A 25,062-nucleotide genomic window follows, 5' to 3' on the forward strand; every position below is an offset into this window, starting at 1 on the left:
ATCACAGTCAGGTTTCTCTGCCCAGTACACCTGAATCTGCCTTCACATCACAGTCAGGTTTCTCTGCCCAATACACCTGAATCTGCCTTCACATCACAGTCATGTTTCTCTGCCCAGTACACCTGAATCTGCCTTCACATCACAGTCATGTTTCTCTGTTCAATACACCTGAATCTGCCTTCACATCACACCTGAATCTGCCTTCACATCACAGTCATGTTTCTCTGCCCAATACACCATGCATCTGTACACCTGAATCTGCCTTCACATCACAGTCATGTTTCTCTGCCCAGTACACCTGAATCTGCCTTCACATCACAGTCATGTTTCTCTGCCCTATACACCTGAATCTGCCTTCACATCACAGTCATGTTTCTCTGCCCTATACACCTGAATCTGCCTTCACATCACAGTCATGTTTCTCTGCCCAATACACCTGAATCTGCCTTCACATCACAGTCATGTTTCTCTGCCCAATACACCTGAATCTGCCTTCACATCACAGTCATGTTTCTCTGTTCAATACACCTGAATCTGGCTTCACATCACAGTCAGGTTTCTCTGTTCAATACACCTGAATCTGCCTTCACATCACAGTCAGGTTTTTGTAACTGGAAAAAGGTGCTGTTTAAAGATGATGGGTTTAAGCTCCATTCAAAGGCAGAGCATCCTATCAATGCTATGTATGCTCGGAATCAGCATAAAAGGGCTATTGACAGCAACTCATCAATGTTAGATGTCATAAATGAGGACCGGAAAAAGAGAGTGGAGGGAAACTGTACTTACATTAAAACAACTGCAGATGTGCTCCTATTAACTGCCACTCAAAATAAAGCGCAGCAAGGTCACTGAGAGACTGATGACTCTCACAACAAGGGTCATTTTTTTACAATCTTAGAAGAAATAGCAGAGCATGACCCTCTCATAGAGAACTGGATGAATGCATGTGGCAATGCTAAGTACACAAGCCACCAAATCCAGAACAACAATCCTCTCTGCACAGACCATACAAACGCTCCACACCTCGTGGCAGCGGCCACCCTAATCTGGTGGTCCCAGCGCGCACGACCCACGTGGAGTTCCAGGTCTCCGGTAGCCTCTGGAACTGCCGATCTGCGGCCAACAAGGCAGAGTTCATCTCAGCCTATGCCTCCCTCCAGTCCCTCGACTTCTTGGCACTGACGGAAACATGGATCACCACAGATAACACTGCTACTCCTACTGCTCTCTCTTCGTCCGCCCACGTGTTCTCGCACACCCCGAGAGCTTCTGGTCAGTGGCGTGGTGGCACCGGGATCCTCATCTCTCCCAAGTGGTCATTCTCTCTTTCTCCCCTTACCCATCTGTCTATAGCCTCCTTTGAATTTCATGCTGTCACAGTTACCAGCCCTTTCAAGCTTAACATCCTTATCATTTATCGCCCTCCAGGTCCCCTCGGAGAGTTCATCAATGAGCTTGATGTCTTGATAAGCTCCTTTCCTGAGGACGGCTCACCTCTCACAGTTCTGGGCGACTTTAACCTCCCCCGTCTACCTTTGACTCATTCCTCTCTGCCTCCTTCTTTCCACTCCTCTCCTCTTTTGACCTCACCCTCTCACCTTCCCCCTACTCACAAGGCAGGCAATACGCTCGACCTCATCTTTACTAGATGCTGTTCTTCCACTAACCTCATTGCAACTCCCCTCCAAGTCTCCGACCACTACCTTGTATCCTTTTCCCTCTCGCTCTCATCCAACACTTCCCACACTGGCCCTACTCGGATGGTATCGCGCCGTCCCAACCTTCGCTCTCTCTCCCCGCTACTCTCTCCTCTTCCATCCTATCATCTCTTCCCTCTGCTCAAACCTTCTCCAACCTATCTCCTGATTCTGCCTCCTCAACCCTCCTCTCCTCCCTTTCTGCATCCTTTGACTCTCTATGTCCCCTATCTTCCAGGCCGGCTCGGTCCTCCCCTCCCGCTCCGTGGCTCGACGACTCATTGCGAGCTCACAGAACAGGGCTCCGGGCAGCCGAGCGGAAATGGAGGAAAACTCGCCTCCCTGCGGACCTGGCATCCTTTCACTCCCTCCTCTCTACATTTTCCTCCTCTGTCTCTGCTGCTAAAGCCACTTTCTACCACTCTAAATTCCAAGCATCTGCCTCTAACCCTAGGAATCTCTTTGCCACCTTCTCCTCCCTCCTGAATCCTCCTCCCCCTCCCCCCCCCCTCTCTGCAGATGACTTCGTCAACCATTTTGAAAAGAAGGTCGACGACATCCGATCCTCGTTTGCTAAGTCAAACGACACCGCTGGTTCTGCTCACACTGCCCTACCCTGTGCTCTGACCTCTTTCTCCCCTCTCTCTCCAGATGAAATCTCGCGTCTTGTGACGGCCGGCCACCCAACAACCTGTCCGCTCGACCCTATCCCCTCCTCTCTTCTCCAGACCATTTCCGGAGACCTTCTCCCTTACCTCACCTCGCTCATTAACTCATCCCTGACCGCTGGCTACGTCCCTTCCGTCTTCAAGAGAGCGAGAGTTGCACCCCTTCTGAAAAAACCTACACTCGATCCCTCCGATGTCAACAACTACAGACCAGTATCCCTTCTTTCTTTTCTCTCCAAAACTCTTGAACGTGCCGTCCTTGGCCAGCTCTCCCGCTATCTCTCTCAGAATGACCTTCTTGATCCAAATCAGTCAGGTTTCAGGACTAGTCATTCAACTGAGACTGCTCTTCTCTGTATCACGGAGGCGCTCCGCACTGCTAAAGCTAACTCTCTCTCCTCTGCTCTCATCCTTCTAGACCTATCGGCTGCCTTCGATACTGTGAACCATCAGATCCTCCTCTCCACCCTCTCCGAGTTGGGCATCTCCGGCTTGGCCCACGCTTGGATTGCCTCCTACCTGACAGGTCGCTCCTACCAGGTGGCGTGGCGAGAATCTGTCTCCTCACCACGCGCTCTCACCACTGGTGTCCCCCAGGGCTCTGTTCTAGGCCCTCTCCTATTCTCGCTATACACCAAGTCACTTGGCTCTGTCATAACCTCACATGGTCTCTCCTATCATTGCTATGCAGACGACACACAATTAATCTACTCCTTTCCCCCTTCTGATGACCAGGTGGCGAATCGCATCTCTGCATGTCTGGCAGACATATCAGTGTGGATGACGGATCACCACCTCAAGCTGAACCTCGGCAAGACGGAGCTGCTCTTCCTCCCGGGGAAGGACTGCCCGTTCCATGATCTCGCCATCACGGTTGACAACTCCATTGTGTCCTCCTCCCAGAGCGCTAAGAACCTTGGCGTGATCCTGGACAACACCCTGTCATTCTCAACTAACATCAAGGCGGTGGCCCGTTCCTGTAGGTTCATGCTCTACAACATCCGCAGAGTACGACCCTGCCTCACACAGGAAGCGGCGCAGGTTCTAATCCAGGCACTTGTCATCTCCCGTCTGGATTACTGCAACTCGCTGTTGGCTGGGCTCCCTGCCTGTGCCATTAAACCCTACAACTCATCCAGAACGCCGCAGCCCGTCTGGTGTTCAACCTTCCCAAGTTCTCTCACGTCACCCCGCTCCTCCGCTCTCTCCACTGGCTTCCAGTTGAAGCTCGCATCCGCTACAAGACCATGGTGCTTGCCTCCGGAGCTGTGAGGGGAACGGCACCTCAGTACCTCCAGGCTCTGATCAGGCCCTACACCCAAACAAGGGCACTGCGTTCATCCACCTCTGGCCTGCTCGCCTCCCTACCACTGAGGAAGTACAGTTCCCGCTCAGCCCAGTCAAAACTGTTCGCTGCTCTGGCTCCCCAATGGTGGAACACACTCCCTCACGACGCCAGGACAGCGGAGTCAATCACCACCTTCCGGAGACACCTGAAACCCCACCTCTTTAAGGAATACCTAGGATAGGATAAAGTAATCCTTCTCACCCCCCCCCCTTAAAAAGATTTAGATGCACTATTGTAAAGTGGCTGTTCCACTGGATGTCATAAGGTGAATGCACCAATTTGTAAGTCGCTCTGGATAAGAGCGTCTGCTAAATGACTTAAATGGAATGTAAATGTAAAGTTCTTGAGGGTTTAGCTGAGATGGTACAAAGTGAAATAATAAGAGAAGTAAAAGAAAGCAATGTTTTTAGTGTAATTGCAGAGGAAACCAAAGATCTAAATAAAAAATAACAAAATGTCTTTAGTTGTGAAGGACTTTTACAACGGGGCTATCCATTAAAGCTTTTTACACTTTCAGTCAGCTGAAAGCTTAGATGCAGCAGGTCTCACAAAAATGATAATTGATTGCCTTGAAAAACATGGTCTGGACTACAGAAATAATCTTGTGGGGCAAGGCTATGATGTTGCATCCGTCATGAGCGGAAAGCAGTCTGGTGTGTCTGCACGGATTAAAAACAGTGCAAGATTTGCTTTTTATGTGCACTGTAATGCACATCGTTTGAATTTGGTTATTGTCGATGCTGTAAAATCAGTGCCTGAGGCAGTTAACTTCTTTGCTCTCCTGCAGCTTTATAACTTTGTATCTGCTCGTACGTTCATCTCAAATTGCTTGCAGTTCAAAAAGAGCTGTATCCACAGCAGCAGCCCGGGGAACTACAGAGACTTACGGATGTAAGGTGGGCATGCAGACACATGGCATGCCGTAATCTGAGGGACAGGCTTCCAGCAGATCTGAGAGTGCTACAGGATATCACACTTGAAAATAGTGTTGATAGATCAGTGGAGGCATGGCTTCTTTCTCATATTGATTTACGTTTCATTGGACTTTTGGTTACCTTTTGTAAAGTGCTTGGTGATGCCAAATGTCTTTCTGACATGTTCTAATCAAACTCTCTTTACCTAACAAGGGCTGTGGATCTGGCAGGTGCCCTTACAGACACATGACAGGACTACAGAAGTTACTTTGGAGAACTATGGAAAGAGGTTGAAGAGATTGCAGAGCACTGCAAAATAAGTGTACAAACAGTGTATAAAATACAGCCTAAAACAAGCATAAGATTTCATGACTCATTGATGATGAGCCCCTTAGGACAGAAAAATAGTGACCAACGTGATGGTGAGACCTTCCAAAGAGCTATATTTTATCAGGTGCTTGACAGTCTCACAGCTGAGCTGCAGAGGCGGTTTTCAAAGAAGAATTGCGAGATAATGCAAGGGGTCCAGACTCTCAACCCAAAGAGGACAACATTATTGAATGACGAGCCTCTGTTTGCCTTTGCTCAGACCTTTGAGTCAGATTTAGATGAGCTCAAACATGAGGTTCATCAAACCAAGCGGCTTCTTGATATGAGAGAGAAAAGTGGAAGGGACAGACCATTGACTTTGTTGTGTTTCTAGAAGCTTATAAAAAGGTGTTCCATGAGCTATTTCGACTTTGTAAGATTTCTGTTGTTGCACCAGTCACCAGTGCTTCCTGCGAGAGAAGCTTCTCAGCTATAAAACGGACAACAATGGTTGATGACAGGTTAAGTCACCTCGGAATTCTCAGTGTTGAGTCAAGGAGGGCACACTCCCTCAACATGGATGAGTTTGTGAAACATTTTGAGTGTGTGAGTGAGTGAGTGAGTGAGAGAGAGAGAGACATAGAGAGAGAGAGAGAGAGAGACAGAGAGAGAGAGACAGAGAGAGAGAGAGAGAGAGAGAGAGAGAGAGAGAGAGAGAGAGAGAGAGAGAGAGAGAGAGAGAGAGAGAGAGAGAGAGAGAGAGAGAGAGAGAGAGAGAGAGAGAGAGAGAGAAGTTGAGATGCAGTTCCGAGGTAGAGACACTGACTATTCATAGTATGTTAAAGGATTCTAGTGAAGTAACCCTTTTGGACCACACTATCTGCCATATTGAAGATCTCTGGGTTAAGTGAATTATCACTGCTCCGTAGATGCCAGGTTAGGGTTACATGCTCATTTTCATGGACTATGGAACCCCTGAAGTAGCCTTGGCCACCCCATGTAGAAAACTCTAGTTCCGCCACTGATCAGGGTTGCTGGTATCAAATGTTAAATGTCATTGCCTCGGGTTGGACCTTATGTGCAATTGACCAACAAAGTGATCTTCATCTGAGAGGATAATCTAGTGGCTCATGGGTCAGAAATTGACCAGATTATCTACATGTCACATAAAGCGATTACATCATGAAGGCATATACAAAGGATAGAGACACCCAAAAAGGCCCACATGCACTGACACAGATATACACACTCCAGCAGGAAAGCTTTCCACTGACGAATCAGTACACTCTCTTAAACAAACAAGGAGCAGAGCGAAATAAAGCACAAGTTTTGCAACCTGCTGTGACAAGCTGAAACAAGGCTTTGGCTTTTAAGAGAATGGGAGATAAGCATGTGGGAGTCAGGAGTTCAAAAGGGTTTGACAGAGAGCCAGCACGTGGCCAGCCCCCCCCCCCCACACGCAAGCAGATAAGGGCAGATAAAGAGGCGGGAGGACTGATAAGAGGGTCAAGAGAAAGCAACCGTTCCGACAACACCCCCTGTCCTGTCCCGCCTCTGCACACACCGCAGTACACTAACAATGAGTTATTACACAGTACAGTGCAGGACATTCAAATCACAAACACACACACAGGAACAGAAACTCTGCCTGAATGTTATATGTACACATAGTCCACCCCCCACCCCCCACCCCCATATGAAGTTGAATCCATACAGGCATTAGACATCATCAAACAGTTATCAGTGATCAAAGCCGCCTACACACTCTCTGGTGAAAGGCAGGAAGTGAAGTTCATTAGTCTATGACCTGCCCTCTCTCCATGACTTCCTGTTTTGATCCAGGGAGATCACACGTCAGACAGAGAACTCAACTCACAACCCCCTTTCCTCAACTCTCAAGCCTCTCTCGGTCAATCTTTCTCTCAGGAACATACAGCATTAGATCAATGAAACACAGATCACATGCAGTGCACTCTGAAAGTATTCAGACCCCTTGACTTTTTCCACATTTTGTCACGCCTTACTCTAAAATGAATTAAAAAATATATATCCTCAATCTACACACAATAACCAATAATGTATTTATTTATTATTATTTAACCTTTATTTAACTAGGCAAGTCACTTAAGAACAAATTCTTATTTACAATGACGGCCTACCCCGGCCAAACCCGGACAGCACTGGGCCAATTGTGTGCAGCCCTATGGGACTCCCAATCACAGCCGGATGTGTGCAGCCCTATGAGACTCCCAATCACAGCCGGATGTGTGCAGCCCTATGAGACTCCCAATCACAGCCGGATGTGTGCAGCCCTATGAGACTCCCAATCACAGCCGGATGTGTGCAGCCCTATGAGACTCCCAATCACAGACGGATGTGTGCAGCCCTATGAGACTCCCAATCACAGCCGGATGTGTGCAGCCCTATGAGACTCCCAATCACAGCCGGATGTGTGCAGCCCTATGAGACTCCCAATCACAGCCGGATGTGTGCAGCCCTATGAGACTCCCAATCACAGCCGGATGTGTGCAGCCCTATGAGACTCCCAATCACAGCCGGATGTGTGCAGCCCTATGAGACTCCCAATCACAGCCGGATGTGTGCAGCCCTATGAGACTCCCAATCACAGCCGGATGTGTGCAGCCCTATGAGACTCCCAATCACAGACGGATGTGTGCAGCCCTATGAGACTCCCAATCACAGACGGATGTGTGCAGCCCTATGAGACTCCCAATCACAGCCGGATGTGTGCAGCCCTATGAGACTCCCAATCACAGACGGATGTGTGCAGCCCTATGAGACTCCCAATCACAGACGGATGTGTGCAGCCCTATGAGACTCCCAATCACAGACGGATGTGTGCAGCCCTATGAGACTCCCAATCACAGACGGATGTGTGCAGCCCTATGAGACTCCCAATCACAGCCGGATGTGTGCAGCCCTATGGGACTCCCAATCACAGACGGATGTGTGCAGCCCTATGAGACTCCCAATCACAGCCGGATGTGTGCAGCCCTATGGGACTCCCAATCACAGCCGGATGTGTGCAGCCCTATGGGACTCCCAATCACAGCCGGATGTGTGCAGCCCTATGAGACTCCCAATCACAGCCGGATGTGTGCAGCCCTATGGGACTCCCAGTTACAGCCGGATGTGTGCAGCCCTATGACTCCCAATTACAGACGGATGTGTGCAGCCCAGATCACAGCCGGATGTGTGCAGCCCTATGGGACTCCCAATCACAGCCGGATGTGTGCAGCCCTATGGGACTCCCAATCACAGCCGGATGTGTGCAGGCCTATGAGACTCCCAATCACAGCCGGATGTGTGCAGCCCTATGGGACATCACAGCCGGATGTGTGCAGCCCTATGAGACTCACAATCACAGCCGGATGTGTGCAGCCCTATGGGACTCCCAATCACAGCCGGATGTGTGCAGCCCTATGGGACTCACAATCACAGCCGGATGTGTGCAGCCCTATGAGACTCCCAATCACAGCTGGATGTGTGCAGCCCTATGGGACTCACAATCACAGCCGGATGTGTGCAGCCCTATGAGACTCCCAATCACAGCTGGATGTGTGCAGCCCTATGAGACTCCCAATCACAGCTGGATGTGTGCAGCCCTATGGGACTCCCAATTACAGCCGGATGTGTGCAGCCCTATGAGACTCCCAATCACAGCCGGATGTGTGCAGCCCTATGAGACTCTCAATCACAGCCGGATGTGTGCAGCCCTATGAGACTCCCAATCACAGCTGGATGTGTGCAGCCCTATGGGACTCCCAATCACAGCCGGATGTGTGCAGCCCTATGGGACTCCCAATCACAGCTGGATGTGTGCAGCCCTATGGGACTCACAATCACAGCCGGATGTGTGCAGCCCTATGAGACTCCCAATCACAGCTGGATGTGTGCAGCCCTATGGGACTCCCAATTACAGCCGGATGTGTGCAGCCCTATGGGACTCCCAATCACAGCTGGATGTGTGCAGCCCTATGGGACTCCCAATTACAGCCGGATGTGTGCAGCCCTATGAGACTCCCAATTACAGCCGGATGTGTGCAGCCCTATGAGACTCTCAATCACAGCCGGATGTGTGCAGCCCTATGGGACTCCCAATCACAGCCGGATGTGTGCAGCCCTATGAGACTCCCAATCACAGCCGGATGTGTGACATTCTTGCAAATGTATAAAAAAATAAGACACAGAATTACCTCATTTTTTAAATGTACATACAGTTGGAAGTTTACATACACTTAGGTTGGAGTCATTACAACTTGTTTTTCAACCACTCCACAATTTCTTGGTAACAAACTAGATTTGGCAAGTCAGTTAGGACATCTACTTTGTGCATGACACAAGTCATTTTTCCAAAAATAGTTTATTTATTTATTTATTTCACCAGTATTTAACCAGGTAGGGTAGTTGAAAACAAGTTCTCATTTGCAACTGCGACCTGCCCAAGATAAAGCGTAGCAATTCGACACATACAACACAGAGTTACACATGGAATTAACAAAACATACAGTCAATAATACAGTAGAACAAAAGAAAACAAAAAGTCTATATACAGTGAGTGCAAATGAGGTAAGTTAAGGAAATAAATAGGCCATGGTGGCAAAGTAATTACAATATAGCAATTAAACACTGGAATGGTAGATTGGCAGAAGATTAATGTGCAGGTAGAGATACTGGGGTGCAAAGGAGCAAAATAAATAAATAAATAAATACCAGTATGGGGATGAGGTAGGTAGATATATGGGCTGTTTACAGATGGGCTATGTACAGGTGCAGTGATCTGTAAACTGCTCTGACAGCTGGTGCTTAAAGCTAGTGAGGGAGATGTGAGTCTCCAGCTTCAGAGATTTTTTCAATTCGTTCCAGTCATGGGCAGCAGAGAACTGGAAGGAAATTGGCTTTGGGGGTGACTAGTGAGATATACCTGCTGGAGCGCATTCTACGAGTGGGTGCTGTTATGGTGACCAGTGAGCTGAGATAAGGCGGGGCTTTACCTAGCAGAGACTTGTAGATAACCTGTAGCCAGTGGGGTTGGCGACGAGTATTTTATAGATGACATCACCGAAGTCCAGGATCGGTAGGATGGTCAGTTTTACGAGGGTATGCTTGGCAGCATGAGTGAAGGATGCTTTGTTGCGATATAGGAAGCTGATTCTAGATTTAATTTTGGATTGGAGATGCTTAATGTGAGTCTGGAAGGAGAGTTTACAATCTAACCAGACACCCAGGTGTTTGTAGTTGTCCACGTATTCTAAGTCAGAGCTGTCCAGAGTAGTGATGCTGGATGGGTGAGCAGGTGCGGGCAGCGATCGGTTGAAAAGCATGCATTTAGTTTTACTTGCGTTTAAGAGCAGTTAGAGGCCACGGAAGGAGAGTTGTATGGCATTGAAGCTCGTCTGGAGGTTAGTTAACCTCTTGAACCTCTGGGGGCAGTATTTCATTTTTGGATGAAAAACGTTCCCGTTTTAACCTCTTCAGACTCTAGGGGCAGTATTTCATTTTTGGATAAAAAGACGTGCCCGTTTTAAGCAAAATATTTTGTCACGAAAAGATGCTCGACTATGCATGGAATTGATAGCTTTGGAAAGAAAATACTCTGACATTTCCAGAACTGCAAAGATTTTCACTGTGAGTGCCCTAGAACAAAAGCTTCAAGCAAAACCAAGATGTTTCTGCAACCAGGAAATTAACAGGATTTCTGAGGCTACGTTTTGCATTATCTCCTTATATGGCTGTGAATGCGACAGGAATGAGCCTACCCTTTCTATCGTTTCCCCAAGGGGTCTGGAGCATTGTGACGTATTTGCAGGCATATCATTGGAAGATTGACCATAATAGACTACATTTGCCAAGTGTCCGCACGGTGTCCTGCGTGGAAATTGGTGCGCAAAACTCAGCTGCTGGTATTTTTCCATGGGATTCTGAGAAAAACCATGCTTCCACGAACGGCATATCAATGAAGAGATATTTGACAAAACACCTTGAGGATTGATTCAAACAACGTTTGCCATGTTTGGGTCGATATTATGGAGTTAATTCGGAAAAAAGTTCGACGTTTAGGTGACTGAATTTTCGGTTCGTTTCGGTAGCCAAATGTGTAGTAACAAAACGGAGCGATTTGTCCTACACAAAGAATCTTTCAGGAAAAACTGGACATCTGCTATGTAACTGAGAGTCTCCTCATTGAAACATCTGAAGTTCTTCAAAGGTAAATTATTTTATTTGATTCCTTTGCTGGTTTTTGTGAATATGTTGCGTGCTAAATGCTATGCTAAATGCTAAGCTAGCCATCAACACTCTTACACAAATGATTGATTTTCTATGGTTCAAAAGCATATTTTGAAAATCTGAGATGACAGTGTTGTTAAGAAAAGACTAAGCTTGAGAGCAGGCATATTTATTTAATTTCATTTGCGATTTTTAGAAATCGTTAACGTTGCGTTATGGTAATGAGCTTGAGGCTGTAGTCACGATACCGGATCCGGGATAGCTCGGCGCAAGAGGTTAAACAAGATATTTTGTCACGAAAAGATGCTCGACTATGCATTTAATTGACAGCTTTGGAAAGAAAACACTCTGACGTTTCCAAAACTGCAAAGATATTGTCTGTGAGTGCCACAGAACTAATGCTACAGGCGAAACCAAGATTACATTTCATACAGGAAGTGAGCCAGATTTTGAATGCGCTGTATTCCAATGTCTCCTTATATGGCTGTGAATGCGCAAGGAATGAGCCTACACTTTCTGTCGTTTCCCCAAGGTGTCTGCAGCATTGTGACGTATTTGTAGGCATATCATTGGAAAATTGACCATAAGAGACTACATTTACCAGGTGTCCGCTCGGTGTCCTCCGCCGAAACTATTGCGTAATCTCCAGGTGCGTGCATTTTTCCATTTTGTTCAGAGGAGAAACCAAACTGCCACGAGTGATTTATCATCGAATAGATATGTGAAAAACAACTTGAGGATTGATTCTAAACAACGTTTGCCATGTTTCTGTCGATATTATGGAGTTAATTTGGAGAAAAGTTTGCTGTTGTAATGACTGAATTTACAGGGGTTTTTCTTAGCCAAACGTGATGAACAAAACGGAATGATTTCTCCTACACAAATAATATTTTTGGAAAAACTGAATATTTGCTATCTAACTGAGAGTCTCCTCATTGAAAACATCCGAAGTTCTTCAAATGTAAATTATTTTATTTGAATGCTTTTCTTGTTTTTGTGAAAACGTTGCCTGCTGAATGCTAGGATTAATGCTATGCTAGCTATCAATACTCTTACACAAATGCTTGTGTAGCTATGGTTGAAAAGCATTTTTTGAAAATCTGAGATGACAGTGTTGTTAACAAAAGGCTAAGCTTGTGAGCCAATATATTTATTTCATTTCATTTGCAATTTTCATGAATAGTTAACGTTGCGTTATGGTAATGAGCTTGAGGCTATAATTACGCTCCCGGATACGGGATTGCTCGTCGCAACAGGTTAACACAGTGTCCAAGGAGGGGCCAGAAGTATACAGAATGGTGTCGTCTGCGTAGAGGTGGATCAGAGAATCACCAGCAGCAAGAGCAACATCATTGATGTATACAGAAAAGAGAGTCGGCCCGAGAATTGAACACTGTGGCACACCCATAGAGACTTTCAGAGGTCCAGACAACAGGCCCTCCGATTAGTTGGTAAACCAGGCGAGGCAATCATTTGAGAAACCAAGGCTGTCAAGTCTGTCAATAAGAATGTTGTGATTGACAGAGTCGAAAGCCTTGGCCAGGTCGATGACTGCACAGTAATGTCTCTTATTGATGGCGAATTATGATGTCGTTTAGAACCTTGAGCGTGGCTGAGGTGCACCCATGACCAGCTCTGAAACCAGATTGCATAGCGTAGAAGGTATGGTGGGATTCGAAATGGTCAGTAATCTGTTTGTTAACTTGGCTTTCGAAGACCTTAGAAAGACAGGGTAGGATAGATAGGTCTGTAGCAGTTTGGGTCTACAGTGTCACCCCCTGTGAAGAGGGGGATGACCGCAGCAGCTTTCCAATCTTTGGGAATCTCAGACGATACGAAAGAGAGGTTGAACAGGCTAGTAATAGGGGTTGCAACAATTTAGGCAGATCATTTTAGAAAGAGAGGGTCCAGATTGTCTAGCCCGGCTGATTTGTAGGGGTCCAGATTTTGCAGCTCTTTCAGAACATCAGCTATCTGGTTTTGGGTAAAGGACAAATGGTGGGGGCTTTGGCGGGTTGCTGTGGAGGGTGCCGGGCAGTTGGCCGGGGTAGGAGTAGCCATGTGGAAAGCATGGCCAGCCGTAGAGAAATGCTTATTGAAATTCTCAATTATAGTGGATTTATCGGTGGTGACAATGTTTCCTAGCCTCAGAGCAGTGGGCAGCTGGGAAGAGGTGCTCTTATTCTCCATGGACTTAACAGTGTCCCAGAACTTTTTTGAGATAGTACTACAGGATGCAAATTTCTGTTTGAAAAAGCTTGCCTTAGCTTCTCTAACTGCCCGTGTATATTTGTTCCTAACTTCCCTGAAAAGTTGCATATCACGGGGGCTATTCGATGCAAATGCAGAACGCCACAGGATGTTTTTGTGCTGGTCAAGGTCAGACAGGTGTGAACCAAGGACTATATCTATTCCTATTTCTACATTTTCTGAGAGGGGCATGCTTATTTAAGATGGTGACGGGATGAGGTCAATGTCATTCCAGGATACCCCGGCCAGGTCGATTAGAAAGGCTTGCTCGCAGAAGTGTTTCAGGGAGCGTCTGACAGTGATGAGGGGTGGTCGTTTGGTCGCAGACCCATTACGGATGCAGGCAATGAGGCAGTGATCGCTGAGATCTTGATTGAAAACAGCAGAGGTGTATTTGGAGGGCGAATTAGTTAGGATGACATCTATGAGGGTGCCCGTGTTTACTAATTTGGGGTTGTACCTGGTAGGTTCATTGATAATTTGTGTGAGATTGAGGGCATCAAGCTTAGTTTGTAGGATGGCCGGGGTTTTAAGCATGTCCCAGTTTAGGTCACCTAGTAGCACGAGCTCAGAAGATAGATGGGGGGCAATCAGTTCGAGGGCACAGCTGGGGCAGAGGGAGGTCTATAGCAAGCGGCAACAGTGAGAGTCTTGTTTCTGTTAAGGTGAATTTTTAGAAGTAGGTGCTCAAATTGTTTGGGTACAGACTTAGAAAGTAATACAGAACTCTTTGCAGTAGATTGTAACACCGCCCCCTTTGGAAGTTATATCTTGGCGGAAAACGTTATAGTTAGCAATGGAGATTTCAGGGTTTTTGCTGGTTTTCCTAAGCAAGTATTCAGACACGGCTAAGACATCTGGGTTGGCAGAGTGTGCTAAAGCAGCGAGTAAAACAAACTTAGGGAGTAGGCTTCTAATGTTAACATGCATGAAACCAAGGCTTTTACGTTTACAGAAGTCAACAAATGAGATCACCTGGGGGGTGGGAGTGGAGCTAGGCACTGCAGGACCTGGATTAACCTCCACATCACCAGAGGAACAGAGGAGAAGTAGGATAAGGGTACGGCTAAAGACTATACGAACTGGCCGTCTAGCACGTTCAGAACAGAGAGTAAAAGGAGCAGGTTTCTGGGTACGATAGCATAGATTCAAGGCATAGTGAGTACATTGGAGGTGGATGTGAGTACATTGGAGGTAAACCTAGGCATTGAGTAATGAAGAGAGAGATATAGTTCTCTAGAGATGTTTAAACCAGGTGATGTCATCGCATATTTAGGAGGTGGAACAACATGGTTGGTTAAGGCATATTGAGCAGGGCTAGAGGCTCTACAGTGAAATAAGACAGTAATCACTAACCAGGACAGTAATGGACAAGGCATAGTGATATTAGAGAGAGGCATACGTAGCCAAGTGAACATATGGGTCCAGTGAGTGGTTGGGCTGGCTGGGGACACGGCGATTCAGATAGTTAGCAGGCTAACAAGCTAACAGTTAGTAGGCCGGAGTTAAACAAGCAAGCAGCTAATAGACCAGGGCAAGCTAGCAGTTAGCAGGCCGGGTTAGCAAGCAAGAAGTTAGCATGGGCTAGCAGTTAGTAGACCAGGGCAAGCTAGCAGTTAGCAGACCGGGTTAGCAAGCAAGCAGTTAGCAAGGGCTATAAAGTTAGCCTTTGGGGGGGAGGCGTCGCGATGGGGCTAAGTCTGTTTTTGCCTCTTTGTGCGGTGACTTCGATAGACCAGTCGTGGAATTAGTAGGGTTCCAAGTAGCTCTAGGTAGCTTGAAGGCTGATATTGTAGCCCAGGAGTATGCTTCGATGGTAGCACAGGAGCCCTGGCCGGGCTAGCTTCAAGCTAAATTGGTGCTTGCTCTGGGATGGAAACGCTAGCCAGGAGTAGTCATCCGGGATTGAGGTTAGCTAGTTGTGAAGATCCAGATGAAAATGTTCAGTTTGCGGTAGGAATCTGGGGATAAAAATAACAGGTCCGTTATGCTCTGGTTAGAGTCACGTTGTTCGAACTGGCGAGAGCTTTCCGAGCTGAAGGTTAGCTGATGACTGCTGGCAATGGTTTGCTGACTGATATCTGGTAGTTAGCTGGCTAGCTTCAGTTGAGGGATTCCAGATCCGAAGTAAATATAAATACTTTAGGAAAAAAAAGCAGATCCACGCCACATTGGGTGAGGTGGGTTGCAGGATCAAAATATCAAAATCAAAATATTATCAAAATATTTTAAAGGATATGCGGCGAAAAATATGTAAAACGATATAGGGACACGACAGGATAGGGACACGACAGGACAAGGACGTCTGACTGCTACGCCATCTTGGATCAGAATTTATTATTTATAAATAATCTAATATTATTTATAACAACCCCAGACAGATTATTTATAATTCATTGTATCACAATTCCAGTGCATACACTAAGTTGACTGTGCCTTTAAACAGCTTGGAAGATTCCAGAAAATTATGTCATGGCTTTAGAAGCTTCTGATAGGCTAATTGACATCATTTGAGTCAATTGGAGGTGTACCTGTGGATGAATTTCAAGGCCTACCTTCAAACTCAGTGCCTCTTTGCTTGACATCATGGGAAAATCAAAGGAAATCAGCCAGGACCTCAGAAAATAAATTGTAGACCTCCACAAGTCTGGTTCATCCTTGAGAGCAATTTCCAAATGCCTTAAGGTACCATGTTCATCTGTACAAACAATAGTACGCAAGTATAAACACCATGGGACCACGCAGCCGTCATACTGCTCAGGAAGGAGACTCATTCTGTCTCCTAGAGATGAACGTACTGTGGTGCGAAAAGTACAAATCAATCCCAGAACAACAGCAAAGGCCCTTGTAAAGATGCTGGAGGAAACAGGTACAAAAGTATCTATATCCACAGTAAAACGAGTCCTATATCGACATAACCTGAAAGGCTCAGCAAGGAAGAAGCCACTGCTCCAAAACCACCATAAAAAAAGCCAGACTATGGTTTGCAACTGCACATGGGGACAAAGATAGTACTTTTTGGAGAAATGTCCTCTGGTCTGATGAAACAAAAATATAACTGTTTGGCCATAATGACCATCATTATGTTTGGAGGAAAAAGAGGGAGGCTTGCAAGCCGAAGAACACCATCCCAACCGTTAAGCACAGGGGTGGATCATCATGTTGTGGGTGGGTGCTTTGCTGCAGGAGGGACTGGTGCACTTCACAAAATAGATGACTTCATGAGGATGGAAAAAATCGTGGAAATATTGAAGCAACATGTCAAGACATCAGTCAGGAAGTTAAAGCTTGGTTGCAAATGGGTCTCCCAAATGGACAACAACCCCAAGCATACTTCCAAACTTGTGGCAAGGACAACAAAATCAAGTTATTGGAGTGGCCATCACAAAGCCCTGACCTCAATCCCATAGAACATTTGTGGGCAGAACTGAAAAGGCTTGTGCGAGCAAAGAGGCTTACAAACCCAACTCAGTTACACCAGCTCTGTCAGGAGGAATGGGCCAAAATTCACTCAACTTATTGTGGGAAGCTTGTGGAAGCATACCCAAAACGTTTGACCCGAGTTAAACAATTTAAAGGCAATGCTACCAAATACTAATTCAGTGTATGTAAACTTCTGACCCACTGGGAATGTGATGAAAGAAATAAAAGCATAATTTTTCTAGGATTTAATGTCAGGAATTGGGAAAAACTGAGTTTAAATGTATTTGGCTAAAGTGTATGTAAACTTCTGACTTCAACTGTACGTATTCAGACCTGTTGCTATGAGACTCAGGTGCATCCTGTTTCCATTGATCATCCTTGAGATGTTTCTAGAACTTGATTGGAGTCCACCTGTGGTAAATTCAATTGGTTGAACATGATTTGGAAAGGCAAACACCTGTCTATATAAAGGTCCCACAGTCAGTGCATGTGCCTTTTACTGAGGAGTGGCTTCCATCTGGCCACTCTACCATAAAGACCTGATTGGTGGAGTACTGCAGAGTCAGAGCAAAAACCAAGCCATGCGGTCAAAGGAATTGCGCGTGGAGCTCAGAGACAGGATTGTGTCGAGGCACAGATCACAGATCTGGGGAAGGGTACCAAAACATTTCTGCAGCATTAAAGGTCCCCAAGAACACAATGGCTTCCATCATTCTTAAATGGAAGAAGTTTGGAACCACCAAGACTCTTCCTAGAACTGGCCGCCCGGCCAAACAGAGCAATCGGGGTAGAAAGGCCTTGGTCAGGGAGGTGAGCAAGACCTCAATGGTAACTCTGACAGAGTTCCAGAGTTACACTGTGGATATAGGAGAACCTTTCAGAAGGACAACCATCTCTGCAGCACTCCACCTATCAGGCCTTTATGGTACAGTGGCCAGTCGGAAGCCACTCCTCAGTAAAAGGCACATGACAGCCCGCTTGGAGTTTGCCAAAGGGCACCTAAAGGACTCATACCATGAGAAATAACATTAGCTGGTCTGATGAAACCAAGATTGAACTCTTTGGCCTGAATGCCAAGTGTCACTTTTGAAGGAAACCTGGCACCATCCCTAAGGTGAAGCATGCTGGTGGTAGCTTCATGCTGTGGGGATGTTTTCAGCAGCAGGGACTAGGAGACTATTCTGGATCGAGTGAAAGATGAACGGAGCAAAGTACAGAGAGATCCTTGATGAAAACCAGCTCCATAGCACTCGGGACCTCAGACTGGGGTGAAGGTTCACCTTCCAACAGGACAATGACCCTAAGCACACAGCCAGGACAACGCAGGAGTGGCTTCGGGACAAGTCTCTGAATGTCCTTGAGTGGCCCAGCCAGAGCCCGGACTTGAACGCGATCTGACATCTCTGGAGAGACCTGAAAATAGCTGTGCAGCGCCACTCCCCATCCAACCTGACAGAGCTTTAGAGGATCTGCAGAGAAGAATGGGAGAAACTCCCCAAATACAGGTGTGCCAAGCTTGTAGTGTCATACCCAAGAAGACTCAAGGCTCTAAGGTGCTTCAACAAAGTACTGAGTAAAGGATCTGAATACTTTATGTAAATGTGATATTTCAGTTCTTCATTTTCATTTATTTCCAAACATTTCTAAAAAACTGTTTGTGCTTTGTCATTAAGGGGTATTGTGTGTAGATTGATGAGGAGATTTTTTATATATTTTTTTACACATTTTAGAACAAGGCTGTAATGTAACAAAATTTGGAAAAAGTCAAGGGGTCTGAATACATTCCGAATGCACTATACATCTACCTCCTAGTCATTCATTCACTCTCGCTCTCAATTTAATTCAAAGGGCTTTACTGGCATGGGAAACATATGCTTACATTGCCAAATGAAATGGAAAAGACAAACAAATGGGAAAGAAACAAGGGAAACATGAGTAAACATTATACTCACAATTTTTTTTAAAGAATATAGACATTTCAAATGTTATATGATTGACTATGTACAGTGTTGTGTCAATATGCAAAGAGGTGAAGTCTGAATTGGAAATGAAATAAACAGATAAATATTGGTGGTATTTCTAATATTGTTTGTGATCCACTGGTTGCCCTTTTCTCATGGCAACGGGCCACACATCTTGCTGCTGTGATTACACACTGTAGTATTTCACCTAACAGATATGGAAGTTTATCAATATTTGATTTGTTTTCAAATTCTTTCTGGGTCTATGTGATCTGTGGGAAATTTGTGTCTCTAATGTGGTCATACATTTAGCAGGAGTGTAGCTCAGTTTCCACCTCATTTTGTGGGCAGTGGACACAGCCTGTCATCTCTCGAGAGCCGGGTCTGCCTATGGTGGCCTCTCTCAATAGCAAGGCTATGCTCACTGAATCTGTACATAGTCAAGGATATTCTTCATTTAGGGTCATTCACAGTGGTCAGGTATTCTGCCACTGTTTATTCTCTGTTAAGGGCCAGATAGTGTTCCAATTTGCTCTGTTTTTTGGTTGATTCTTTCCAGTGTGTCAAATAGTTTGATTTTAGCTTTATCATAATTTGGTTGGGTCAACTATGTGTTTCTGTCCTGGGGTCTGTGGGGTTTGTTTGTGTTTGTGAACAGAGCCACGGAACCAGCTGGCTGAGGGGACTCTTCTCTAGGTTCATCTCTCTGTAGGTGTGTGCTTTGTGGTGGAATGTGTGGGCATCACTTTTTTTTTACCCCAATTTCGTGGTATCCAATTGGTAGTAGTTACAGTCTTGTCTCATCGCTGCAACACCTGTACAGAAGCGAAGGATGAGAGCCATGCGTCCTCCGAAACACAACCCAACCAAGCAGCATTGCTTCTTGACACAATCCCATCCAACCCGGAAGCCAGCCGCACTAATGTGTCGGAGGAAACACCGTACACCTGGCGACCTGGTCAGCGTGCACTGCGCCCGGCCGCCACAGGAGTTGCTAGGGCACGATGAGACAAGGATATCCCTGCCGGCCAAACCCTCCCTAACAGGGAAGACGCGGGGCCAATTGTGCGCCACCCCATGGGCCTCCCGGTCGCGGCTGACCACTGCTCCACCCGGGAGGCCACGGCATCACTTCTTTTTAGGTGGTTATAGAATTAAACAGCCCTTTTCTGGATAATTAGCTGTTATCGGCCTAATTCTGCTCTGCATGCATTATTTGGTGTTTTACGGTGTACACTGAGGAGATTTTTGCAGAATTTTTGCAGATGTTAAGGCCAAGGTGTGTATAGTTTCTTGTGTGCTGTAGGGCAACGGTGTCTACAGTAGATGGAATTTTTATTTGTGGTCCTGGCAACTGGACCTTTTTTGGAACGCCGTTATTTTTGTCTTACTGAGATTTACTGTCAGGACCCAGGTCTGACAGAATCTGTGCAGAAGATCTAGGTGCTGATGTAGGCCCTCCTTGGTTGGGGACAGAAGCACCAGATCAGCAAACAGTAGACATTTGACTTCAGATTCGAGTAGTCGAACAGTCTCTCTCTCTCTCTCTAGTTTATCTACATCTACTTCCTAGTCATCCTTTCTCTCCTCTCTCACTCATCTCTTCCATCTCTATCTCATCTCTTCCCTCTCTATCTCATCTCTTCCATCTCTATACTAAGATCCCTCTATTTCTCATCTCTTCCCACTCTCTCTTCTCTCTGACAGATCCTCCTGTCAATTCTCTCTGGTCTGGGTCTCAGTCAGCCTTTCTCCCTCCGTATGTATCCTCTGCTCTCATTCGCTTAAGCACCGCTGCGTGCTCCCTCTGTGTCAGCTAATCAAAAACCAGGGCACTGCCTCCCATCTGCATTCAGTCCAGTCATCATCCAGTACAGAGCACATTACTCCTGGCCCTGTGTACTGGGGCCTCCCCCGATCTCCATTAGTAATGAATCAAATCAAAGACAACCGCCGCACATTCATTCTGTTTAAAGGCAGCAGGTAGAGTAGGAGGACACATTCAATGGAAACATCTGTACTGTGAAGCGTTCTGTATCGTGTGAAAGTGCATCATGTTGTATACGGTTGGTTCAAGCTAGGCTTGTACATGTATATATAGCAGCTCCTGAATGTGTAGCACTGAGAGAGAAGATGTTTCATTTCGCGTCCACAAAGGACTCATTTATCTGTGGTGCTCTCAGAGACATAAATCCACAGAGAGAAACTTCAACAGGTTTCCTGCGATAGGGGGAATAGGCACAAATCCAAGAAGACACAGCTAAAAGGGAATGTTGAGGTGGTGTGTTGTTGGGTGAGCGAGTGGGCTCTTTAAAGAGAGCATTAGGGGTGTGTGCTGTACATATGAGGAAGTGTCCCCTGTGATATCTAGAAAGAAAGACATTTCCATGTGTCTGTTGAGGCCCCGGAGCAGCGTAATGCTTTGAGGATGGCTTGGATCCTCCATATCTCCCCTCCCAACACCACCCCCCAACCTTATCAGCGCCACAACGACCACTTCTGACAACCAACAAATCAGTTGTCAGGAGCAATTTCTCACCAGCTGAGAAGGAGCCACCGCCACTGGGTGGTGTGAAGCAGGAGGGAGAGGTAGGTGAAATACACCTGCCCCTTGCAAGAGATATCTGCTCTCTCAAATCCACTCCTAGGAGTAGAGGCGGAGAGGACACTGCACCTCCTACACTAACCACCAGGAACAGTGTTGAGAGTCCTAGTTTTTCTTCTCTCTCAAATTATAAATGATAAAGTTACTTGCTGAAAATCAAACGTCTGCTTTGGGCCTGCATCAAAAGTTTCCCTAAATGCGCCTTGAAATGTGTATTCAGTATCTCTTCATCAGTCTCTCTCTACCTTCCACTCTCTGTCTTTCCTTCTCTCAGCTCCCTCTCCAAACCCAGGGTGTAGGGATGAGGATGAGGTAACAATCTGGTCTGCTGTCTCTGTCAGAGTTCACAGCACTATTAACATAGTCAGCTCCCTCTCCAAACCCATGGTGTAGGGATGAGGATGAGGTAACAATCTGGTCTGCTGTCTCTGTCAGAGTTCACAGCACTATTAACATAGTCAGCTCCCTCTCCAAACCCAGGGTGTAGGGATGAGGATGAGGTAACAATCTGGTCTGCTGTCTCTGTCAGAGTTCACAGCACTATTAACATAGTCAGCTCCCTCTCCAAACCCAGGGTGTAGGGATGAGGATGAGGTAACAATCTGGTCTGCTGTCTCTGTCAGAGTTCACAGCACTATTAACATAGTCAGCTCCCTCTCCAAACCCAGGGTGTAGGGATGAGGATGAGGTAACAATCTGGTCTGCTGTCTCTGTCAGAGTTCACAGCAATCAAGTCAGCTCCCTCTCCAAACCCATGGTGTAGGGATGAGGATGAGGTAACAATCTGGTCTGCTGTCTCTGTCAGAGTTCACAGCACTATTAACATAGTCAGCTCCCTCTCCAAACCCAGGGTGTAGGGATGAGGATGAGGTAACAATCTGGTCTGCTGTCTCTGTCAGAGTTCACAGCACTATTGACAAAGTCAGCTCCTGCCTCAGCATTGATCGAGGCAGGTAGCCAATCAACTCGCTCCGGGAGGGGTCTGCTTAACGACGAGGCTGTAACTAACGGCCTTATCAAAGTCAGGAGACAGAAGAGAGAGAGCAAGAGAGAAAGAGAGAGAAGGGGAGATGGAGGGAGAAAATAGAGAGGGAGATGGAGAAAGATAAAGAGAGATAAAGAGAAAACAGAAGAAATGGTAGCGTTTGAGATGCGGCATGCCCTGCCTTGCCTCCTCGCAACATTAACTCATACATTTAGTGGACTAACCATCTAAACAGGCCATTTTCTCCTGCCTGCCACCCCCACTGCTGCCTGGCTTACACACGTAGCTACCACCATGTACTGCTGGATAACCACACAAACTGGTGTTGTCTCCTCACAATGTCAGACTTTGTTTTTAAAACTTTCCTAGACTATTCCCCTCAATGACAAAACATGGATTTCCAATCTGGGGTGCAGTAATAGGTGGTAGTGGTCATTACCAAGGCGTCGGGATGGATCTCACACTTAGTTGCTGGCGGCGTCTAAACACACGGCGGTCTCTGCAGACACTCACCCCCCCCCAGACAGAGAGACATTCACAGCCTCTCACTAAACAAAGAAGCTGAAACAGCCAGCCTTAATGCCAGTTCCCATCGGAGCGCCGCAGCGCAAATAAAATTCAAATGCTGAATCAATGAGTCGTCAACTGACCTTTGCGTCAAGAGGCCCAGTCTGCCCCCGGGCGGTTGGATGTATTTAAAAGGAAGAGGGAAGAGGTACATGACCAAATCACATATTAGTACCGTGGCCTCCATCCCCTGCAGAGGAGGGCCAGTGAATAAGGGAAGCACAGTGAATAGAGGGGGAGGAAGGGTTCTGCTTGTAGCCTGTGGCCCTTTCTCTTATAGATAGACAGACAGACAGACCCACACAATCACGCACCACAAGGGCAAACACACACATGCACGCGTACATACAGACACACACACCAAGGAAACCAAATAATGATCCTAACGATGTCTTGAAGTATTGATTCATCTAGTAATAAAAAGATAAGCACTCAAAATAACAGTATTGCATTTCTCCTCAAGGCAAATACAGTCTACAAATCTGTTAAAGGGGCAATGGCCATGAAAACAGATGAAGTATTTATTCAGAATGTAACAGAGATCTTTCTATTCTGCTCTACCTGTATGTGTAAATAAATATACACTGTACCAGTTGGTGACTGTATGAATGATTGAGAAAATAAAGTAGCATTCAAAGATGATGAAAAACATTGGAGGTTTTGTTTTGTTTTGTTTTTCTCATTTAGGGTGCTTCGTCTCTCTCAATCGCCCTCTCCTTCTCCCTCTCTTTTGCTCGTTCCCCCTCTCCAAAACCCCAATTCAATTTACTCCCAAGTGTGAGAAGTAATTTGCATACACACAGAAACTATGACAGCCCTGTCACCAATGGCATCCAATTTCTGTTCTCCATCAGAGTGTGTGAGGGCCAGGGAGGGCTCCGACATGCTTTGTCTTGGGGTGTGTGTGTGTATGTTGTTTATTGCTGTTGGTTTGTGTGTTACGGTGTGTGTATTTGTCTGTTTATTTGTGACATCCTTCCTACAAAAGGACTTTTGGATGGAATTCAGGATCTAAATAATCAGTCCTTTTCACAAGGACTGACCCTGGGCCTTCATGCATATGAGCGTGTCTGGAAGAGTGTACACGTGCACTCCGTTAGGCATGTGTGTACTCCCTTGTGCATATAAGCTTGTGTGTGTGCGCGTGTGTGTGTATGTGTGTTTGTGTGTTCCCATGCGTCACCTCTGACAAGTCCCGGCTCCAAACCGCAATCAAACACCTTTCAGAGGAAAGTGAGAGCAGGGAGGTGAGGGGAGAGGCGCAGACAACAGCAGACACAAAATCAAAGCTGGGGTCAATTAAATTCTCCTCTGGCTGATAAATGGGTCCTCATCCTCATCCATTAATAACCAGAGCCATGACAAAACTTGTCAATGTGTCTCATTTTTTACCCTGCCCGTCTGTCTGCTCTGTTCGCTAGGCTAGCAGTAAGCAGGGAGTGAGAGATAGAGAGAAAACTAGCCTTGCTTCTCCTTAGGAGAGACCACAGGGGAGCAGCGGGTGAGATGCATCCTTAAAAGTCAATAAATAGATGGGCATGCATCGATGGGAGTTTGCGGTCTTATTTACACATCCTCTTAATCAAAAAGGGAGAAAAGAAACTCGGTATGCTCTTGGGAACTCAGATCCCTTGTAAACTAAATGAGAGTGGACAGAGGAATCAATTGGAATACCAGCCATCCTGCTACATTATAATGACTCGGGTGAAATGCGTTTAGCAGAGTGACGGGAGAAGAAACGCCAGGAAAACAGAGAGAAAGGAGAGGAGGTGGGAATGAAAAACCTGCTCCAATGGATATGGGAGGCTGAGTGCTGTCACAAAGACTCTCAAAACAAATGTGTGTGTGTGTGTGTGTGTGTGTGTGTGTGTGTGTGTGTGTGTGTGTGTGTGTGTGTGTGTGTGTGTGTTGGGAATATGGTATATAATAGACATGTAACAGAGTCCCTTCTTACGGCCAACCTACAAGTGTGTGTGTGTGTGTGTGTGTGTGTGTGTGTGTGTGTGTGTGTGTGTGTGTGTGTGTGTGTGTGTGTGTGTGTGTGTGTTGGGAATATGGTATATAAGACATGTAACAGAGTCCCTTC

At 46.4% G+C, this 25,062-nt stretch overlaps 2 protein-coding genes across 2 annotated transcripts in view; one reads left to right on the forward strand and one right to left on the reverse strand.

Moving 5' to 3' along the window:
• Window positions 1-25,062, reverse strand: part of LOC118394753 (RNA-binding protein Musashi homolog 2-like) — a 413,238-nt gene that overhangs the window by 126,524 nt on the left and 261,652 nt on the right. The window lies entirely within an intron of this gene.
• Window positions 2,319-25,062, forward strand: part of LOC127929954 (uncharacterized) — a 48,297-nt gene continuing 25,553 nt past the window's right edge. The window contains exon 1 of the mRNA XM_052518443.1: window positions 2,319-3,100. The gene's annotated coding sequence lies outside the window, so the exon portion shown is untranslated. The remainder of the gene's footprint in view (window positions 3,101-25,062) is intronic.

Source organism: Oncorhynchus keta, chromosome 1 (assembly GCF_023373465.1).
Source record: "Oncorhynchus keta strain PuntledgeMale-10-30-2019 chromosome 1, Oket_V2, whole genome shotgun sequence".
In the NCBI taxonomy this organism is placed as follows: domain Eukaryota; kingdom Metazoa; phylum Chordata; class Actinopteri; order Salmoniformes; family Salmonidae; genus Oncorhynchus; species Oncorhynchus keta.